Source organism: Aythya marila (assembly GCF_965140915.1).
Source record: "Aythya marila genome assembly, chromosome: 12".
In the NCBI taxonomy this organism is placed as follows: Eukaryota; Metazoa; Chordata; class Aves; order Anseriformes; family Anatidae; genus Aythya; species Aythya marila.
In genome coordinates this window covers 8,916,226-8,922,770 of record NC_139053.1, presented here as the reverse complement: position 1 = coordinate 8,922,770, position 6,545 = coordinate 8,916,226, and positions in this window count along the sequence as shown.

Here is a 6,545-nt window from a genome sequence, read left to right as displayed (position 1 = left end):
CTTGGCTCCGCCACCGCCGGCGCGCCCCGCACGGCCCGGCCCCGCCTCCCCGCGCCTGACGTCACCGCCGCGCGCCACGCCCCCTCTCTGTGTATGGGGGGGTGGCCACGCCCACTCGGCGCGCAGCCTGCGCTGTGGTGCCCCCCCCCCTTCCCCTCACGGTGTGGCCGCCATGATGGGTGGCACTGCTGGTGTACTAAAAAGGTGGGGGAGCCAGCCGTGCAGCTGGTCCAGCCACCCCCTGCCACCACTGTCATGTACTTAAGCACCACGTCCAACCTCGCCTTGAGCACCCCCAGGGATAAGCCATGTCTCCAAGTAGAATCCTTGAATCATCAGGGTTGGAAAGCCCTCCACATCATCTGGTCCAAACACCAATGTCACCCACTGAACCGTGTCCCCAAGCATCACGTCCAATCTCTCCTTGAGCACCCCCAGGGATAAACCATGTCTCCAAGTAGAATTCTAGACTCATTAAGGTTGGAAAAGCCCTCCAAGGTCAGCTGGTCCAACCGCCCCCTACCACCACCATCACCCACTGAACCATGTCCTCATGCACCACATTGAACCTCTCCTTGAACACCCCCAGGGATAAACCATGTCTCCAGGTAGAATTCTAGACTCATTAAGGTTGGAAAAGCCCTCCAAATCACCTGGTCCAACCATCCCGTACCATCGTCACCCACCAAACCATGTCCCCAGGCACCACACCCAGCCTCTCCTTGAGCACCCCCAGGGATAAGCCATGTCTCCAAGTACAATCCTTGAATCATCAGGGTTGGAAAAAGCCTCCACATCATCTGGTCCAACCACCAACTAAACCGTGTCCCCAAGCACCACATTGAATATCTCCTTGAGAACACACAGGGACAAACCATGTCTCCAAGTAGAATTCGAGACTCATTAAGGTTGGAAAAGCCCTCCAAGATCATCTGGTCCAACCATCCCCTACCACCAATGTCACCCACTAACCATGTCCCCAAGCACCACATCCAACCTTTCCTTGAACACCCCCATGGACGGTGATGCCGCCACCTCCCTGGGCAACCTGTCCCAATGCCTGACTGCTCTTTCTGAGCAGAAATGTCTCCTCATTTCCAAACTGAACCTCCCCTGACACAACTTGAGGCCATTCCCTCTGCTGCTATCACTGGGTACCTGTGAGAAGAGGCCGACCCCAGCTCCCCACAGCTTCATTTCAGGCAGTTGCAGAGAGCAATGAAGTCTCCCCTGAGCCTGCTCTTCCCCAGACCAAACACCCCCAGTGCCCTCAGCCACTCCTCACAGGACTTGTGCTCCAGACCCCTCACCACCTTCATAGCCCTGCTCTGGACACGTTCCAGAGTCCCCAACAGTCCCCAACAACCATCACCATGGTCCCTAGTCACCTTCACAGCTCCAACCACCCTCACAGGGCCCAGACAACAACACGAACCCCACCACCATCGCCATGGTCCCCAACCATCCTCGCAGCCCCAAACACCATCATGGGCCTCAGCTGCCATCCTCAAGTCCCCAGCCACCATCGTGGGCCCCAGGTGCCATCACAGGCCCGACAGGAGGCTGAGAGAGCTGGGGATGTTCAGCATGGAGAAGAGGAGGCTCTAGGGACACCTCAGTGTGACCTTGCAGAACTTAAAGGGGTTTTATAAAAAGGACGGAGAAGGGACTCTTTACTTGGGTAGATAATGATAGGACAAGAGGGAGTGGGCCGCTGGGTGTGTGTAGGCACCAGAGCCCTTCTGTCCCAGCTGGAGCAGGACACCTCAAATCAGCAGCTGTGAGTCCCCTGGCTATGGGACACGTTTCTTAATGACCAATTAATTAGGGACAGGCACTGGACACAGCACCAGGAGCCGCCTCATTGCTCTGGCTGTTCTCAAACATCCACAGCGGTTTTCCACTGTGGCTTTCTGGTGGCAAACCAACGCTGCAGAAGGGGATATAGGGCAAAGCCACTAAGCAGAAACTAAACCAAAACACCGGGACCTGGGGCCTGTCTGTCCTTCCAGCAGGCTGTGTGCTGAACATACAGCTTCCCAGGTCTCTGGGTATTTTTACAGTTTTAAAGAAACTTTGACAGATTTAAAGAAATCGTGATGTTTTGCCACGTGCAATACTCGCAGGCCAGCTGAACCTCCAAACGTGGAGTCACAGCTGCAAGGCTAAAAACGGCACAAGTGTGACTTGGAGAAGCAGAGAGGAGGAAAGCAAAGCTGGCTTGTGGGAAGCTGAGCGACGGGCAAGGAGAGGAGACGGGGAGAGGAGAGGAGCTGCAGGAGGCCCTGAAGCAAAGGGGAGAAGGGGATGAACCCAGGACAACAGAGAGGGGTGATGGGGAAGGGGACAAAGTGGGGATTAAACAGGATGGAGGAAGGTGGACAGCAGCGTGCCGGCCTCCGTGGCTGCTGAAATCGCTGCCACCAGCTCCCACTTGTGTGTCCTCATTTACAGCACAATCCACGTGCGCTGGCGCTTGCCAAAACGCTGAACTGGCACCGCTGGCAGCGAGAGCGGGGAGCTGAGCTTCAGGCATGCTCACGATCCTGGCAAAGCAGCCTGACCCTGAACGTCCCACACCAGGCATCCAAGATTCATGCTCAGTCTTTGCTTTGAATCTCGTTGTGCCTCCATTCCCATCTGTGGAACAAGGGTAACAACGCCGCTCTTCTCAGAGGGGTATTGTGGAGATTCTTCAAAGTCTGTGAAGGTCTTGGCTGTGCAGATAGCAGACATAGGAAAACCCATGAGAAAATGAATAATTGGATGCCTAAAGCTGGGTTTGACTGGTGTGTAGCATGGAAAACTTGAGGCCAACTATTGAATGAAGAAGAAAAAAACAAAATATAAAAGAGCTGCTCATTGCTCCAGGATGCTCATGCACAAGGGCTCATGGCTCTCATGGGATCTTGCATGGCCACACCTGTGGCCCCTTTGGAGGGACCAGGCTTTGTCCCTGCTGCCCACAAGAGAGGCCACTGCACCAGGATGCCCCTGACCCTGGATCCAGCACAGCTCCTGTGCAGGACCTTCAGCTTCAGGGCTGGGATTTGGCATTTCACACTTAGTGGGGTGCTGTTAGGGCTCCGTCTTCCCCCCCCGGGGACAGAGAAAAACAGGTGCCCCCATAAGAGTCCTCTCGTCCCCAAAGCAGGGCTTTACGACGGGTGAGATGAGCCAAGCTCTGCAAGTTCTTACAAAGGTGATAGAGTTGGGGCAGAGCGATTTGCTCGATACCACTTTTGACAGACAGACAAATTGAATTTTTCCACCCCCACTGCATGCATTGGGTCAAGTAAGAGAGATTAGGTGAAAAGATATAAAGAAAAAAGCACACACAGAGACAGCAACTGTGCCCTCACGGATGAAAGGTGGAAGGAAATGGTGGTTGCAAGAATAAATTGAGTCAAAAAGGGGCATTTTCAGGGAGCGCGCTTGCTCTCTGCACCACGAGCAAGAAATTTCTGCTTTCAGAAATACCGCCAGGCTTCCTTGCAGCCTGAGCTTTGGCCCTAAACCCTCCTCCTGGCCGGCAGCCTGAGGCATGAGCAGCCAGCAACCCCAGGCTTGGAAACGAGAGGGAAAGGAGATGGAACAGAGAGGTCCTGAGTGCCTGCATCGCTGCTCCCCACAGCCCCACAGGGTAGGTTTTAGCCCAGTGCTGCCAGCTGAGACGCTAAAACCCTGGGGCTAACCCCGACACCGCTGCAGCTTTTCTGGCCCCCTCTCACAACTGGTTTCACCCCAAAAGATTAAAGTGCCCGGCCACACTGCGTGGCAGCCCACTGCGATCTGTCCGGTCACACACCGGCTTCAGTGCTGGATCAGCTGAAAGCGGTGCTGCAAGCATACAGCTTCCCCTGGGAGCAGGGGAATTTCAGGGTAAAAAATATCTGTTTTGAGTTGTGTTTTGTCTCACAGGCAGTGTTCGCAGTGCCTCCTGCCGTGGCTGCTGCTCCAAACCCAAAATCTCACCCCGAGCACTGCAATGCTGCTGCAGGGGTGGATGGCAAAGCCCTGGCACAGCCACCCTGCAGCACCTGCAGTGCAGTTCAGGGATGGGTGAGGCCAGCCTGCCTCCAGCAGCATTTCCAGTCCTCCTGGAAAGCACAACGAAAGCTTCAGGACTGCCTCAGAAACACGTTGGGTTGGCACCAGCTTGCTGCAGGCAGCATCCACCCAGCCCTGCTCGCTTCCAGCTTGCAGAGTGCAGCACTAAGGGGCAAAAGGGCTCGTTTTGGTGGCCAGCATCCAATATGGGACCTTCCTGACCCCACTTAATGAAGATAATCATAATAAAAACCCCGTGTCATCGACACCTTGCACAACACGTGCAAAATCAGCGTGTGAACTGGTCGGACTGGGAGCTTTCCCCAGTGCTAAACCAGTAGGAGGGAGCCGATCTGACCCTCACCAGGGTACGTGCTCATCCCACAAGGACATGGCTCAGCCGGTGGCCAAATTCAGGCACCACCAGGGCTCCGTGTGAGCCCTGCTATGAAGCTACTGCAGCTCCCCTGCAGCTGGCCCCTTTGGCAGCCCCACACGTAGCCCCGTTTTGCTGCCTCACTTGCCCACTGCTTGCAAAGGGACCGAGCTCTAAAGCAACATCTGGCCCCAGGATGCCCTCAGATCATAGCTCTGGGGGGATTCTAGCAGGCAAAGGCTGGTTTTAGCAAGTTTCTCTATTTGTTTTTAGGCCTTTCTGGTCTTTAGCAGGCTAGCTAGCAGGGCTCACCATGGCCAGGATGCTACACGGCAGCTTCCTGGGAATTGGGTCACGCAACAGAAATATGGTGGGATGAGGAAAATTGGAAGGGCAGAAACAATAGAAACAGCCCCAAAGGAGCAGCACAACGTGGTGGGAGGACAACGCTCTCCACTTGGAGCAACAAAAGCTCAAAAAGCTCTGCCAAATCTGGAGGGCTCCATCTCCATCCTGCCCCCGGGGAAGGACTCAGCCCTGCGCCAGGAGCTTTGCCCCGGGGCTGCATCCAGGTGGAGATGCAGAGATGCAGGGGAGGGAGGTGGGTGAGCTGGCAGCGTCCCCGCGCTTCTCGCGCTCGATGCTGGGAACGCGGTGCTCGGAGAGCGGCTCCGTGCTGGCACCCGGGGGCTGCGCAGCTGGAAACACTTAAAAACAAAAGGCAGCAACATCCACCCCGCGCTTGGCAGCCGCTGGGGCCGAGTGGAAGTTATTGGAAAGGCTTTGCCCAGCGCCAGGGCTGGCTCCGGTCCTCCATCTATCGCAGGACCAGGAGGAGGAGTGGAGACACAGAGCCAGGGCACCGCTTCCTTCTCCCCATGCCCTCAGGAGCCCTCTGGAGTCGCTTTTTGACAAGAAGCAGCCCCGGTCCTGCAGAGATTCCTGCGCTCATGGGAAGCCTCCTCCCCAGCCTGGGGCTGTAGGGTCCTGCACCCCCAGTCCCTGAAGGAGCGTTTCATAAAGAAGAGCCCCACGCTCGCCGTGCCCACGCAGCAAGTTCACCAAGGAAGAGAGATTTCTTAGTGCATAGCGACATCTCTGCCCATGCTGCAACCCCAGCGGCTCGTTGCGAGAGCAGCCCACCCCCCAGATGCCACGATTTAAGGGTTTTTACCACCAAAGCTCTCAGACACCTACTGGTGTAGGGGCAGCGCACCCAAATCTCGCTGCTTCGAGCAACAAAACATGGCCCCCAGCTTCACAGAGCGAGGCAGGGGCGAGTGTGCCTCCTGCTCCCTCCCAGCAGCACCTCGCCCTCCAGCTCAGCCCCTGGGGGAGAAGAAAAGCTCATCCTCGGTCTGCGCAGGGTCCAAGCTTTAATTGGATGCAGACCATGGGCACGGTGCCGAATCCAGGCTCGGCCACCAAACAGGGCTGGGGCTCTCCCTTTGCACGCTGAGTGCCTCCCTCCAGAGCTCGGGGTCCCCACGGCTTCAGATGTATGTGCACAACATGCACAGGTTTGCCCCACTTCGTCCCATCTCCTGTTGCAGGCCATGGTCTTCCCGCACCTTCGCTCAACCGCATCAGGAAACAACCAGGGCACGGCCAGGTTCAGCTTCCAAGAGAGTTGCAGAGAACCAGGAGACAACGTTCCAGCCACAGCCTCTGTCCAGGGGAGCCTCACGCCTCCTGCACACAGCTCTTTATCGGGCCTGACGTGACATTCACGTTCTGCACACCGTTAACCCGTCTGCGCTTCACAAAGCGTCAGGAGCCCCAGGTCATTTCTGCAGAGCCGGGCGCTCCCCGCACTGACACAGCTCTGTGCTGCAGTCAGTGCTCACCTCTCCGAAAAATAAGAAGCCAGCACGTTGCAGCCCTTCCTCCCCTGTGCCACAATTCCTTCCCCATCCTGCTCCTGCCTCCCTGAACGCTCGCTGCTGCTCCCAGTGTGATGCCATCCAGGGGGCTCGCTCCATTCCACCACCGCTGCCACTAGCAGAAAGCCCAGCGTTAACCCCAAATTAATCATGCTTCACCAGGTGGGATAATCACTGAAGTTCGTTTGAGGCACTTCATCTTGACTAGCACAGCCTAGACAGGGCCTATTACCTGC